At 37.2% G+C, this 16,238-nt stretch overlaps 1 protein-coding gene and 1 pseudogene across 9 annotated transcripts in view; one reads left to right on the top strand and one right to left on the bottom strand.

Moving 5' to 3' along the window:
* Window positions 1–16,238, top strand: part of LCOR (ligand dependent nuclear receptor corepressor) — a 166,465-nt gene that overhangs the window by 30,389 nt on the left and 119,838 nt on the right. The window lies entirely within an intron of this gene.
* Window positions 13,083–14,580, bottom strand: LOC119510674 (annotated as a pseudogene).

Here is a 16,238-nt window from a genome sequence, read left to right as displayed (position 1 = left end):
TTATAAAGAATTCTTCAGTGACTCCCCATCATCTTTAGCATAAAATTCAGACTTTAACATGGCTTTCTAGGTTAGACTTAGCCTAGTATACCATTTTTCCTAATTTATCTCCTTGTTCCCCAAATCAGCATAATAATAGCTAACATTTACATAGTAAACTAATTCTGTATACCAAGCACACAGGCATTCATAATAAACTGCTTGTAATTCTGCAGATAGTTCATGTATTCTCACTTTCATATATTTGCATATTCAGTACTTTATACCTGGAGTACGCTTTTTCAGTCTCTTTGATTAACACCTACTTGTTCTTTGAGACTCCATTCAGACGTTGCATCTTAGAAGCTGAATTCCGAAAGTCACTTTTGCCCCCCCTCCGATGTTTGTGAGAAGTCAGGGCAGTGCATGTTGATACTTAGCATAAAGCCAAACACATACAGTAATATCTCCTTGCCCCTCACCTCCATCCTTGGCCTTCTCTTGCCCAGCAGTGAGCCTGTCTATAGGACTGAGTAGCTCCTAGTTAAGAGCAGAGAAGAGGATTTGTAATTGATCGTCACCATTATCCCCTTCCTCAGACTTATCATTTAAAAACATGTCTCCACAGGCCACATGGTCCATGGGCAAGATGATAGTCTAGTAACAAAATGAGAAAGATGGTCCTGGCCCTTGCAGATCCCAGATTCCATTGGGAAAAGACAGACTTAAAAGCAACTAATGATAACTAGCCAGGTTAGAGACATTAAAAAACATACAAACAAAAAGACAATTCTTTTTCTACTATATTGGAGTGGGAAAATTTTTAAATTATAATCCAAACACAGAAGCTATAAAGGAAATGGTTATTTTATTTAAAAATTAAATGCTTTACATGATGGAAAAAAGAACCCTTAAATTTTAGAAAGTGGAATGATTGATAGCCCAGTAGAAGAATTGTTAAAGAAATGAACAGGCAGTTCACAAAGAATTTTAAGAGCTCAATGAATATATGAAAAAGTATGCAGTCTTAATTATATCATCAAGGAATTGCAAATTTAAACTGCAAAGTGATATCTTTTGCTTGTCATGTTGAGGTGTCAAAAAGACACTAGGGGCCATCTCAAAGTTTTTCTACCAGCAGAAGATGGAAAATTTGAATATTAAAAAATAAGGATTACAGTGTATTGAATTACATCAACTAAATAAAAATACAAGCATTCATAATGATCCTTTAAAAATAAAAAACAAAAATAACTTATTTATCACCTTTGGAGTTTGCTAGAGTGTCGATTCCTTAGTCTGAAAGTTTGTATCCAAACACTTATCATGCCTTCATCCATGAACTGTGTTTCAGGGTAACCAAATAGTTGATAGTAAAAAGCTCTTCTTTATGAAGAATTCCAGCAAATAAATGAAGCAATAATGGTATTAGAAATTCTCCATTTTGTGCCCATAACAAAATAATGAATGTAGACAGATTATCAGTGTGTGCTGAAATTATTAGATGAAAGGTAATAAGCAACTTTATAATAGTGGGATCAAGTTAGTATCCTGAGTTCAGTGTTCAATCTCTGCATTACTAGAAGTAGAACAGGAAGATATTATGTGCCTCTTGGTTAGATAAAATAGGGCAGAGCACCACCTGAGAAATTTAACTTGAATCTAATCAAGAAAAGCAATTGGGCAGATCATGTAAGGTTTATAGGCTATTGTAAGGACTTTGGTTTTTAACTAAAAGTAAAATTGGGAGCATCATAGGCTTTTGAGAGGATAGTAACATGATAATCTGGCTTAGTTTAACAAAATAACTCGGGTTAGAATGTTGAGAATAGTCCTGTCCTGGGTTTGGGGGAGCAAGAGTTTTAGCCCAGATTTTAACATGGAAGCTATTGCAGCAATCCAGGAGAGAGATGAAGGTTGCTTGGGCCAGGTACTAGTGAGAGGAGGAGTGGATAGGATTGTGAATGTTTTGGTTTGGAAGAGGATTGGTTAGAATTGGTAGAGCCAGTAGAACTTCCTGATGAATTGAATGTGGTGGGGAGTGAGGGATAGGAATCATGGTGGACTCCATAGTTTTTTGGGCCAAGTAGCTGCTAATACAGAGTTGCCAGTAATCAAAATGGGGGGGAGACTGTGGGTGGAGCAGATATGAAAGAGATCAATAATTCAGTTTTGGATATCTTCCACATAATAGGTATTCACTGTGAACATAACACTGATGAATATTAAGAACCTAGAGTACAAGACAGCTGCTATGAAAAGGGCTTTCACTCACATTGTTCATTAACCTTGTGAGTTCTCACTTCATGAGCTTGATGTTACTTCTTTGTTTTGTGTACGTATGTGTGTGTATGTATATATATTTTTTTCTTAAAATTAAGATATGTGTAGATAGCACCTCGTGTGTGCCAGGTACCCTTCTACCTAATTTTTAAAAATTGTGGTAGCTTCTACATAACATAAAAATTGCCATTTTAGCTACTTTTCAGTGTACAATTCAGTGGCATTGAATACTTTAACACTGTTGTTACCATGACCACCTTCCATTACTAAAATCTTTGTATTACCTAAAACAGAAACTCTTCACCCTTTAAGCAATGACTCACCATTCCCCTTCCCCCAGCGCCTACTAACCTTTAATCTACTTTCTGTATCTATGAATTTGCTGCATCTAGACATTTCCTGTAAATTAGAATCATGCAACATTTACTCTTTTCTGTCTGATTTATTCATTTAGCATAATGTCTTCAAGATTCATCCATGTTGTAGCACATATCAGAGGTTCATTCCTTTTTACAGCTGAATATTAGTCCGTTGTGTGGATAAATCCAATTTTGTTTATCCTTTCATCTGTTGATGGACACTTGGGTTGTTTCTACCTTTTGGCTGTTATGATAATGCTGCTAATGAGCATTGGTATACAAGTATCTGTTTAAATCCCTACTTTCAACTCTTCGTATTTTATAGTCTTAAGGGTGGAATTTTCAGGTCAAAAGTAATTCTCTTTAGTTTCTTGAGAAACCCCAAATTGTTTTCCACAGTGACTGCAGCATTTTACACTCCCATCTGTAATGCATGAGAATTCCAATTTCTCCACATCTTGACAACACCTGTTTCTCATATTTTTAGTTAATAGCCATCCTAGCGGATGTGAAATGTATCTTGTTGTTTTGATTTGCATTTCCCTGTTGGCTAATGTTGTTCAGCATCTTTTCATGTGCTTATTGACCATTTGTGTATCTTCTTTGAAGAAATGTCATTCATGTCTTTTGCCCAATTTTAACCTGGTTATTTGTCTTTTGGTTCTAGGTTCTTTATATATTATGGATATTAAGCTGTTATCAAATATATGCTTTCCAAATATATTCTCCCATTCTATGGGTTGTCTTTTGATGTGCCAAAGTTTTTAATTTTCTTGAAGTCCAGTTGATCTATTTTTTTTTTTCTTTGTTGCTTGTGGTTTTGGTATCACCTCTAAAAATCCATTGCCTAATACAAGGTCCTGAAGATTTATCCCTGTGTTTTCTTCTGAGGGTTTTATTATTTTAGCTTTTATATTTAGATTTTTGATCCATTTTGAATTAATTTTTGTATATGGTGTGAGGTGTAGGGGTCCACTTTCATTCTGCTGTATGTGGCTATCCAGATACTCAGTACCATTTGTAAAGTGGCTCTTCTTTCTGCATTGATTTGTTACCCTTGTTGAAAATCAGTTGGCCATAGATGTGTAGGTTTATTTCTGAACTCCCAGTTTTGTTCCATTGGTCTTTATATCTGTTCTTATGTCATTACCGCACTGTTCTGATTACTTTAGCTTTATAGGAAGTGTTGAAATTGGGAAGAAATGTCATTCATGTCTTTTGCCTAATTTCTTTTTTCCTTTTTCAAGCTTGTTTTGGATATTTGGGGTGCATTGTCCTTCAGTATGAACTTGATGATTGGCTTTTCCATTTATGTGAAGAAGGCTGTTGGCATTTTGATTGGGGTTAAGTTGAATCTGCATATTACTTTGGCTAGTATTGATATCTTAGTTTCAACCCTTCTGCTCTATATTTTTGAATAATTTGTTTAATCCTCGTAAAAAATCTTATGAGTTAAATACATTATTATCATGACTGTTTTACAGATGAATCACAGTGAACTTAAGTAACTTGCCAAGGTCATGCAGTTAGAAAAGGTAGAGCTAGGACTCAGATCTACACAACCTGGTTCCAAATCTGTGTTCTCAACCACTGTTCAATGCTTCTTCCCTTTTTATTATTCCCCATGATTTTAGTGTAATCATAAATGGAGAGTGAGGATTCAAAGGCCAGATGCTTATTCACAGTGATTTACACACAAAGGTTGTGGCTAATGGTATATTTATAGCTTTAAAAATGTACTTGTTTTTATAATGTAAAAAATGAGCAGTAAAGCTGTTAGTGCTAATTCAAATAGAAATTATATCTTAAAGTGTTCTTAACTGGGCACATTTTTGTGTGAGACCTTCTGGAGTATAGTGGTTACCTATGTTGGAAAATATTTATCAATGCAACATGCTTGTGCTTCTTTTCACAAGAAGTATTGTTTTGGGATTTGTGGACTGATTGTGTCCTAAGTCTTCCATATATTCTCATATTTAATTTTGCTTCCCTCTTTTTTAAAAAACTTTTTATTTTGAAATAATTTTGGACTTACAGGACAGTTGTTTAAAAAAAATAATAATAATACAAACCCCATGCAGAGAACTCCAAAATACCCCCACATACCCATAGCCACTAATTTTAACATTTGCTACCATTGTCATATCATACTAGCATGCATCTATCTATCTAGTCTATCTATCTGTCTATCTTATCTGTCTGTCTACTTGTGAACATTTGAGAGCAGGTTGTACCCGTCATACTCCTTGAACACATACAAGTGCACTTACTACAAACAAGGATAGTCACTTATATAATCACCTTAGGTGCAGTTATCAAAGTTCAAGAAATTTAATGTTGATATAAAGCTTACTTTCTCTATTCCAGTTTGTTCTTATGTCTCAACAATGTCCTTTTGAGCTCTTTCTCCTGTATTCTTAGATCCTATCCAGTATCATGTATTGCATTTCATTGTCATTGCCTCTTTGCTGTTTCTTTTTTCTTTTCTTTAAATTGTGGGAATATATATACAACATAAATCTTCCCGTCCCAGCCCCTCCCAAACATACCATTCAGTGGGATTAATTAAATTTACAGTGTCATAGGTACCCTTACCACCATCCATTACTGTGAATTTCTCTTTACCCCAGAAACTCTGCACTCATCTTTTTTTGTGGTTACCATGGGACTTAAGTTTAACATTCTAAATCTGTAACAAACCTTGTTTGTTTTGATTCCAACATAACAACTTCAGTAGCATAAACTATGTTCCTATACCCCTCTGTTCTCCACCTTTATGTACTTTTGTCATAAATTACATATTTACATGTTGAGTCTAAAACCATTTATTTATCATTACATTTTATGCATTTGCCTTTTTGATCCTGTAGGAAGTAAAAACTGGAGGTACAAATCAAAGATACAATAGTATCATCTCTAGTGGAGTTCTTTATTTCTTCAGGTGGCTTCAGTCAATTTGTCTAGTGTCTTTTCATTTCAAACTGCAGAACTCCCTTTAGTATTTTTTACAGGGCTGGTCTACTGGTGACAGACTCTACCAGCTTTTGTGTATCTGGGAATGTCTTAATCTCTTAACTCATTTATTTTTATTTATTGCTATATCATTTTATTTCAGAACAAAATAAAAGCATTAAAACATAACTGAAGTACAGGAAGTACAGGATGATTTTAAAGAAGGAAAAATAATTCAAGAATGACAGTTACGGCAGTAGGTCTAATATGCAAATTAGAACAGATAATAAGGAAGAATGTTATCTAGAAGAAAAATATTTTCTTGGAACAAATTATATAACTAAGGAGTGAGGTGACCTCAGTAATAGATAAGGTGAAGGCATAGCATTTTAAAATAAATAAACGGACAAAAAGCAATGTGCTGAACCCCTTCCCTGTTGTTTAGTTTGCATTACTTCCAGCACCACTGAGTCAGTGACAGAGGATGAATCTCCACTCTGTGTCCAGTCACACTATCTGTTTCTGCAGGGAGCTACGTTTAAATTCTTATAATATTGTAAATGCTGGGTTTTGCTTTTTGTGTATGTGTATACTTGTGTGTGTGGGTTTTAAATTCTGTTTTATTGAGATACATTCACATATCATACAGTCATCTATGGTATACAATCAGCTATTCATAGTACCATCATATAGTTGTGTGTTCATCACTGCAGTCAATTTTTGAACATTTTCCTTACACCAAAAAGAATAAAAATAAGAATAAAAACTTAAAGTAAAAAAGAACACCCAAATCATTCCACCTCCCCATCCCACCCTATTTTTCATTTAGTTTTTGTCCCCATCTAACTCATTTTTCAAAGACAGTTTTGTCAGATACAGAATTCTTCATTGGCAGTTTTTTGCTTTCAGCACTTTAAATATGTCTTCCCACTGTCTTTTTGCTTCCATGGTTTCAGATGAGAAATCTTACTGAGTCTTCACTCCAGTGGTTTTTGGAATTCTCTCTACTTTTGGCATTGGACAGTTTGATTGTAACATGTTTCAGTGTGGGGCTTTTTGTATTTATTCTGTTTGGAGTTCATTGAGTATCTTTGATGTGTGTATTTGTGTCTTTCATTAAATTTGGGAAGTTTTCAGCCATTACTTTTTTGAATATTCTCTGCCACTTTCTCTCTTTCTTCTTCTGGGGCTCCCACAATGCATATGCTAGATGGTGTCCCACAGGTTCCTCAGCTCTCTTCACTTTTCTTCATTCTTTCTGCTCCTCAGCCTGTATGATTTCAATTCTCTTGTCTTAAGGTTCACTATTGTTTTCTTCTCCCAGCTCCAATCTGCTGTTGAACCCCTCTAGGGAATTTTTTAAAGTCTTTGTCTGGTATGTCCTAGGTCTAGTCTTCCTCATTGATAGTTTCTAATGCTTTAATGTTCTTCTTTCCCTGGGACATTACTTCCTGTTTCTTTGTATGTGTTGTAATCTTTTATTGAAACTTGGATATTTCGATATTTTAACATTGTCCCTGGAATTTAGACTCTGAGCCATCTGTTCCTTAAGGTTGTGTCCAAATAGTGTTATGACAGATTTCCTTGAATGCCAGGAGCTAACCATAATGCAGAAAAAGAAGGGAAAAAAAGAAATCCTTTTCCTGCCTGGTCTCTGTAGATTGACCTGTGTAAGCCTTCTCCTTCAGGGCTTATCCGTATAATGAATTTAGAGAATAGCTCCAAGCAAAGCCTAGGGGCCTTTCTGATCCTTTCTGTGCATGCCTCTTCTCTTGCGTGTGCCTGTGGCCCTAGGAATTTCCTTGTTTACACCCATATGAATGTTTCTTCTTCTCTAGGAAACAGTTTCCTCGTGAACCTGAGCACTGCACTGTGTGTCTTACAGATGGCAATCCCTTGCCACTGGCAGCCTCTTGACTGCTGTCCCACAGCATTCTGTAACAGAGTTCTGTGACCTGCTTTCTATATGAAGGGCAAGTTCTGGGATAGTGAGACCTTCAGGCCACCACCAAACGGATTGGACCAGACATACATGCTCCCAGTATGAGCAGAAGGGTTACTCTCCTCCCTTTTGAACCAGACTCAGGGATGCACACTGCTAACACAGGCCAGCTTCATGCCCTACTGGTGAGGGAATGGGGGAGAGGCCAGCCAGAGTGCCATGAGATCCTGCTGCTTTTGAGTAGGCTTTTTCTTGATTCGGCGCTTGACCTTTTACTACAGTCTTTTATCTGTTTTCTGGAGATTTAGAAACGTGTTTCTGCCAGTTCTTGCTGGTTGTTTAAAACGTCTGTGGGGATATGGAGCCCTTGAAGCATCTCTCATCTCCGTCTTGATCCAGTTATGGCTCACTCTTAATGTTGGAAATCCTTAAGGAGCTGGGGTACGTTTGTACATTTGGGTATTGTTTTTGCTCTGTTTGACTTATATTGTCATTGCCCCCAAAGGCAGTGTAGCTTTTGAGTTCAGAGTCTTTAATAATCTACGACCTTTAGAGCTGTGAATTGAAAGTGATTTAACTTTGCAGTGTTTTATATCTTTTTTTTTTTCCTTGAGGGCATAGTCAGATTCTTTTTAGCTTCAGCAAAATATATTTTAAAGCCATCTTCTTTTAGGTTATCTATATTCTTAATGAGTACCATGTAAGTGTATAGCAGCACTTTACAGTTCAGTTCTCTGTCTCTTGGTTGGTGTAGTGAGCCACCAATATAATTTTAGAAAGCCAGAAAGCCAGTTATTTCTTTCTCATATTGAATGCAGGTGAACCACTGAATGCCAAATATTATTTGAGTGACTGTCAATTCTCTCAAGGATGGAATATAACCAGTAGCATTCTAGATGCATAGGAGAGAAGTTAATTCATTACATACCGTGGATACTTTAGGGCATTGAGGCTTGATTCTCTCAGGTAAACTATTAGAGAAAAGCTCATCTCAGCTGTGGTCTATTTTTTATAAGGCTGAATAGCTTAAGGATGATTTTTGTAACATGGGTATTAAAGAAAGAACATGTGACAGAGATGGTATAAGGCCTTCATCACCTAAAATATTTACTATCTAGCCTTTTACGGGAAACATTTATTGAACTCTGCTTTAGGTAGAAAATACTTCAACTTGAATCCCAACTTCTCTTCATTTGTAGTTTGGCCTCAGTGTCTGCCTCTGTAAATTGGTCATGGTAATAGTACCTCCATCAGGATTTTTGTGAAGATTACATAAAATAATGAAGCTTAATGAAAGTTACTATTATTATTTTATAATATACTTAATATGTAATTTAAAATAATATTTTTTATGCTTTTTCTTTATGATAGGGAGTACAGCAAATACCAAGTCTACTCTTCTGTTGTGATATGAAGCAGTGGAATTTCAAATGAGAATATTAACCATTGTTTGTGGTACCATGATATTTTGTAGATTCTTATGGTAGAAATGTCCTCTTAATAAATATCTAATCTGTCACCCATTAAATGTTGTATGCCTTTTAGTGTTTGGTAATTCCTTATTTCCCAAGGTAGTGTATCTATTTGATGTATCTATTCTTTGGATAGTGCTGATTTAACTATTTTAATTTGGTGTGTTGTCTTATGTCCTGTAGTTTCCTCCCATTATTATTCGCTTGAATTTTGGTGTCCTAGAGAAGTAGTTCTCAAACATTTTGGTCTCAGGACTTCTTAATATTGTTGAAGACCTCAAAGGGCTATTGTTTATGTGGATTTTATCTAATGGTATTTACCATGTTAGAAATTAAAACAGAAGTTTAAGAAATATTAATAACATAAAAACAGTAATCAACTCATTAAATGCTAAATATCATTTTAATGAAAATTATATTTTCCAAAAAGAAAGAGAAAAGGGCTATTGTTTTTACAATTTTGCAGACTTCTTTAATGTTTGTGTTGATAGAAGATAGCTGGATTGTTACAGCTGCTTCTTCATTCAGCTCTTGCTTTATTGTTGTTTTGATTTCAGAATATGAAGAAAATCCATCCTCATACAAATATGTTGTTGGAAAAGAGAGGATTATGTTAATAGCATTTCAGATAATTGTGTGCAGATATACCACCAAAATTTAAAAAGTGATAGTTTCTTTAAGATTAATTGCAGTGTGGACACTTTTAAGCAGTGGTATAAATATCTCACACATACAGTAATAACATATTATTATATGTATCATAATGTCATTTAAAATGTTTATAGTATATTTTAGTATCGTTAAAGATATCATTCACTTCAATTGTAATAAGTATAAATAGTTTGTACAACTATAAATAAGGTATCTCAAGTTTATAGGAGTTTAACCTTCCCATTTGTTGGGTCTGTTCCTTCTTGCTCTCTGTATTTTATGATTTTTGTCTTTTGATTGTGAGCTCATCCAGATCACAAGAGCTTTTCTCTAGAAAAGGTCTGCATTTATGCTTCTGGTGAGGCAATTTGAGGTTAATTTCATAGTGAAGGGATTCTTAGTGCAGTGATTCTCAAAGTGTTGTCCAGGGACTCATGTGGGTCTGGGAGATCAAAATTATTTTCATAACAATACTAAGACATTATTTGACTTTTTCACTGTCATTCTCTCACTGGTGGAGTTTTCCAGAGCCTGTCAGATATGATAATGTCATCATTGTGACGGCTAATGCAGTGAAAGTCTTGTGTTTCTTGGGTTTGAAACTTTTGTTTTAATTTTTTTTTTTTTTGCCAATCAAAAAACATTTTATATGAATCAAAGTAAACACTTACATTACAAATACTCATTTAAATAATAAATCAAAGCCTGTTACATAAAACACAATTACAAAATATTTAAAATTTTATTATTGAAACTACTTAAAAGGCTCAAAATCAAAAAAGATCAAGCGAAAGTGCTCAGGCAATAAAGTGCACTGGGGGATCCTGCCTCATCACTCCTGCGCCTAATACCCAGAGAGTTCAGAAGAAGAAAGCCACAAACGACAAGGGTTCTGGTTCTCAGGATAGTGATTTCTTCAGATGCAAACTGTTTCAAGGTTACGATCTTAAGTGAACAAACAGGAAAAAGACATTTCTATAAATTATTTCTAAACTAATCAGGAAATGGAAGTGTAAATTTAAAACCATTTTTAAACATCTCTGTTTATTAGAACCAACACTGCTCCAAGAATGAAGTTCTATGTGAGAATCAAACAAATACTCAAAGGCCTTGCGTTATCCACCAGATCACCAATAGGACAAAATTATTTTTGCATGTCATAATTAAGAGAAATATCCAAATTTGATACCATTTGTGGCATATTGTCAAAAATGTTTGTGCTGATTTAAGGTGTGAGTGGGATAGAGATAGGATTGGGTTGATGGAGAAAAACTGGAGATATTATCTACATTTAATTATGGTTCTCTTGCAGTTGTATCTCATGACAAGTAAAAATAAGTTTCTGAAAATGTGAAACTCTCATAGAAATACAGATAACACTTACATATGTATGTCAAATAGCATTTGATAATAAAGCCCAACATGACTATCCAGTAAAACTGAATGAATGACCAGTTGAGGGGTTATATCAAAGATGAAAAAGATCTGAACACAACGCTTACATTTAATTATTCAGTATTTCACCTTACCATCATTTTAAAGGTAAATAAAATAACTAAAAGGAAAAGACAGAATCTAAATACACACTGCACAATAAAGAAATAGTTCCAGGCCAACAAAGTGCAGCGTTCCATATGTTCCTTATATTTATTCTGTTGCCTGAATTTCCAACAATGTTTAACAAAAACACAGCTTCAGTGGCTTATTGGACACAGGAGGAGAAGTCTCTTGTATATCTGGTACATGTACTCACAGGTCTTAAACATGGTGCCATGATCTATTTTCTAGGTAGAATGCAAAACACAGTTCTCACTTTTACCCCATTCCAAGTAATTTTCTGTTTGAACAAAACAGTTTCTTCCAAACAAAACAAATGAAAGGGCAGCTAAGGAGTTGTTCTAGTTTGCTAATGCTGCAGAATGCAAAACACCAGAGATGGATACGCTTTTATAAAATGGGGGTTTATTTCGCTACACAGTTGCAGTCTTAAGGCCACAAAGCATCCAAGGTAACACCTCAGCAATCGGGTACCTTCACCAGAGGATGGCCAGTGGTGTCCGGAAAACCTCTGTTAGCTAGGAAGGCAGCTGGCGTCTGCTCCAAAGCTCCAGCCTCAAAACGGCTTTCTCCCAGGACGTTCCTCTCTAGCAAGCTTGCTTCTCTTCAAAACATCACTCCCAGCTGCGCTCTCTTTCCTCTTTGAGTCAGCTCATTTATATAGCTCCACCGATCAAGGCCCACCCCCGAATGGGTGGGGCCACGCCTCCATGGGAACATCTCATCAAAATTATCACCGACAGCTGGGTGGGGCACACGCCAAGCAAATCCAACCAGCACCCAAGGGTCTGCCCCACACAAGACCACAAAGATAATGGCATTTGGGGGAAACAATACATTCAGACCGGCACAAGAGTATTACTGCCTAATTTGCATTTCCTGTAGTTTTTAATATTTAATAAATAAAGGAATTAGAGCATTGAGGTTGGACAGTTTGCACATGTGCTTTACTTCAGGTAAGCTGTACTTTGATGAAAAGTTCATTCAACCAGTAAGGACATTCCCTTTTACTCTAAGAAATTATTCTATCCACAATAGATTAGGGGTAAGGCCACATCAAAAGAAATTAATGTACTGTTTACAAAGCATCCCATTACTTGAGTGCTTATATTATCCTTTTGGTGTTTTAGATACAAACCAAAAGACAGATGTTAAACACAGCCACTCAAATCCCACAGCAGCTCCCTGCTAGCTGGATATCTATTGAGTATTTTAAGTTATCTTCTGGGGTGCATCCTTTATGAGTCACACCTTGGACACAAGTGACTGATTCAAGTTAACCGAAATTTTAGTTTCTTGGGCTATAGCCTAAAAGGAATGGTTGCTTGAAATTTCCCTTGAAAATGTTACAGAGAAGCTGACTTCAAAGTTTATTTTTCCCTTTTCTTTAAGAGGCCTCTTATTTAACCAGTTCTGATTCTAAAATATTTTTAGATCTAAAAGGCTGGATTATAAACTTGTGATTTCTTTTTTTGGCTGGTTAATGCACCAAGTTGACTAAAAGTAGGGTCATTATAAAATCTTTGTAATTAAACACTGAAAAGCAGGTTGTAAAATCATCTATCCAGAAGTTGGTGTTCTGAGCACCTACAATATAAATATTTTTATAGAAAACAGTATAAAAACTAGTACCCTGTCTCATTTCTACAAAACATGAATAGAAAGGTTATAAAACCCCAGATTTTGTGAACTTTTTGCTGAAATGTTTGTTTGAATGCTGGTGACTTAGCTTATCAAATTTTCTTCCATTTTCTTAAAGAAAATTCTGAAAATTACAAGATATTGAACAGGGTCCCAACCAAAAGGAAAAGTTAATGTGCTTTCATCAGAACCAGTTCCCCACTTACCACTAATCCCCCAATTTATTTGGAGAGGAAACCATCAGTTCTATTTTGTGTTATTTCCATTCCTGAATAAAGGCTTTTTAAAATCCCACAGGTAATTCCCTGGTGACCTTTCAGGCAGAAGCTGGCATGGTTCCCAGCAGCCTCTGGGGTTCTCTACTGAGGCAATTCTGTCCAGTTTTCTGACCACAGCCTGCCAGCCAGGTATCTTTTAAATAGTCATGTGATGCTGGGCATGCTTCGTCAGGTGGTTGCTGCACATGGAGCGCAAATTGCACACTGGCCACACAAACTTCTCCCCTGTGTGAGTTCTGTGGTGGCGAGAAAGTTCATCTGAAGGAGCAAATTTTTTTTATCACAACTATCCCAGTTGCAGCTGAAAGACTTCTCCCCTCTGGGAGTGTGAAGAAGAGCCTTGAGGTGGGAACTTTTAAGTAGATTTTCCAGCACCTGGAAAGTTGAAAGCATAGTTCCTCCTTTGGGAGAAGTCGACCTTGGGGATACAGTTTTGGCTGGAGGTGATGAAAATTAGAGCAGGGGCAAGGGGCAATAACTTAGTGTTCTCAACAGCCATGACATTAGACCTAGACAAGCAGGTGGCAGGCTGGGAGAGAACCAACATCACAGTTCCTTGAGGTATAGATGGTCCCACGAACACAGGATGGGGCACTGGAGCTGCCTGAGTTAGATGGGTTTGACAGTCCCTGCAGACACTGGAGGAGGGGACTTCAAAAAGGCTCATATGCCACTCTATCCAGTCAAAGGAGTCATTTGGCAAAGGACAGGTGGACTAGGGACAGGGACAGAAATCAGAGTGGGGGGATCCTTGGTTGGCAAGTGATTTTCATAATTCTTTGGTTAGCAGGTCTGAATTGCAGTGGTCACCCTGCCTGCTGGCTTTTATCAGTGGGGATCAGGCCACAAGAGCTGTGCAGGCAAGGCTGACAGGACACCAAGTTAGTGCTGAGTAAGCTGACTATGAGGGGTGTGTCCTGCATAGTATCAAAATGTCCCCAAAACTGTGCTGCTCCTTCTCTCGAGTTTGGGGGAGCAGGACTCTTCCCCCATGTAGTGGATCACACTCACCAGGGTCTGGCTCCAGCATCTCAGTCCTCAATCTAGGCAGCCCACTCTCTGCCTTCCAGCTCAGCACTTTGGCTGCCATGGCAGTGGCGGAGGGTCAGCGTGACCATGTGTACTTTGGAATCAGGTACTTCAGAGAGAACAAGTGTTCCTGTTGATGTTTCCAGGAGATCAGGGCCCTGATGAGTTGTTATGCACAGGGTTGGTAAAGAATGGAAGTCCTTTGGTAGATCAGGCATGGCTGCGTCCATATGTACGGTGGTGGTGACACCCCCAGAGTCAGAGACAGGTGTGAGGGGCCTCATCCTTAATAGGTCACTTTTCTGGGATCTCTGACCCCCAGAGCTCAGGCACACAAGTGCTTCAACAGCTTCGATGACTGTCTGCTCCAAGATGCTACAGGTAGACCTTTCACTGTCATGCCTCTTCCTCTCCAGGATCTGTTCACATATGTTCATGATGTCAGAGGTGCCTGTTGGTGCCTGGTGCATGCATGGTAACAGTGGTCCAAGTATACAAAGTGGCCACAGGGCATGGGCCTGGCGCAGGGTGGTGGTGAGCTCCGGCTGGCGGCACACTCAGGTGTGCCCAGGCGCAGCCCACCAGGCTCAGGGAGGGGTGGGGTGCAGACAGAGAGGTGCTGTTTTAATTTTGAATACAGCAAATAAACACTGTTTAGGGTCTAACGGGGTCCTGGGGCCAAAAAAGTTAGAACAGCTGAAATAGCATATGGTTGCATAAGCTAGGGGTTAAATTTCTCCAGAGAGACTTCCAACCTCTCTCTTCTAGAAGGAGAAAAAACATCCTTTGCCAATGGATGAATTATTTTTTCCAGTCCACCCTTTTTTGCCCCCGAGGGTGCACTTTCTCTGGGGCAGTCCTTCTCAAACTTACTAGTGAGCATGAGAATCACCTGAAAAGATTGTTATAACTAAGATTCCTGAGCCCTATCCCCAGAGATTTATCCCCAGTAGATCTGGGGTAGGGTCCAAGATTGTACATTTCAAAGAAGATGCCTGATGCTATCTTTTTGTAATCTCACTTCGCATGAAAAACCTCTTTTATTCATCACTATATAGTTTTGTCTTTTTGAGAGTGTGATATAAATGGAATCATATAATATTTGAGACTGACTTCATTCAGTTAACCTTTGAGAGTCATCCAAGTTGTATCTTTTAATTTATTCCCTTTTTTTCAATTGAAGTAAAATTCACATACCATCAAATTCACCATTTTAACCATTTTAAAATGTAAAATATAGTGACTTTTAGTAAATTCACAGTATTTTACAACCATTACCACTGCCAAATTCCACAACATTTTTATCACACCAAATAGAAACTCCATACCCTGTTAAACAATCACTCGTGACTTCCCCCTCCTTCCAAAGCCTGGTAATCACTAATCTGGATTTGCCTGTTGTGGATTTTTCACATAAATGGGATCATCCAATTGTGGCCTTTTGCATCTGGCTTCTTTCACTTAGCTTAATGTTTTCGAGGTATAGTCATATTGTATTATCAGCACTTCTTTTCATGGTTGAATAATACTCCATTTTAAGGATATAACCCATTTTGTTCATCCATTTTATCCTTTGATGTACCCTTGGGTTGTGTTCACCTTTGGGCTCTATACTGCTGCTATAAATATGCATGTACATGTAGCTGTTTTCAGGTCTTTGGGTTATATACTTAGGGTTGGAATTGCTGGGTCATGTGATTCTGTGTTCAAGTTTTGGACAAATCCCAGATTGCTTTCCATAGCAGCTGAAATTTTACATTCCCACCAGCAATGTATGAGGGCTCCAGTTTCTACACATCTTCACTAACACCTATTATTTTCCATCTTGGTTGTTTTAACTCATATTTTAATTTTTTTTCTTTAAACCTTTTATTTTGAAATAGTGTCAAATTTACAGGAAAGTTGCAAACATGATCAAACCCTATACTGAGAATTCCAACAAAATCCCCACTCTCCTGGTTGCCTCTCTGCCCTGCCATTACCCAGATCCATCAATTTTAACATATTGCTACATTGACTGATCTACTAATCTACCTTTATGAATCCGTCTGTATATCTGTCTGCCTGTCTGTCAATCTTAGTACTGCCTCTTATA

This window comes from Choloepus didactylus, chromosome 15 (assembly GCF_015220235.1).
Source record: "Choloepus didactylus isolate mChoDid1 chromosome 15, mChoDid1.pri, whole genome shotgun sequence".
NCBI classification, from domain to species: Eukaryota; Metazoa; Chordata; class Mammalia; order Pilosa; family Megalonychidae; genus Choloepus; species Choloepus didactylus.
The sequence above is the reverse complement of the archived record's forward strand: the minus strand, read 5'-3'. Positions and strand labels throughout refer to the sequence as shown.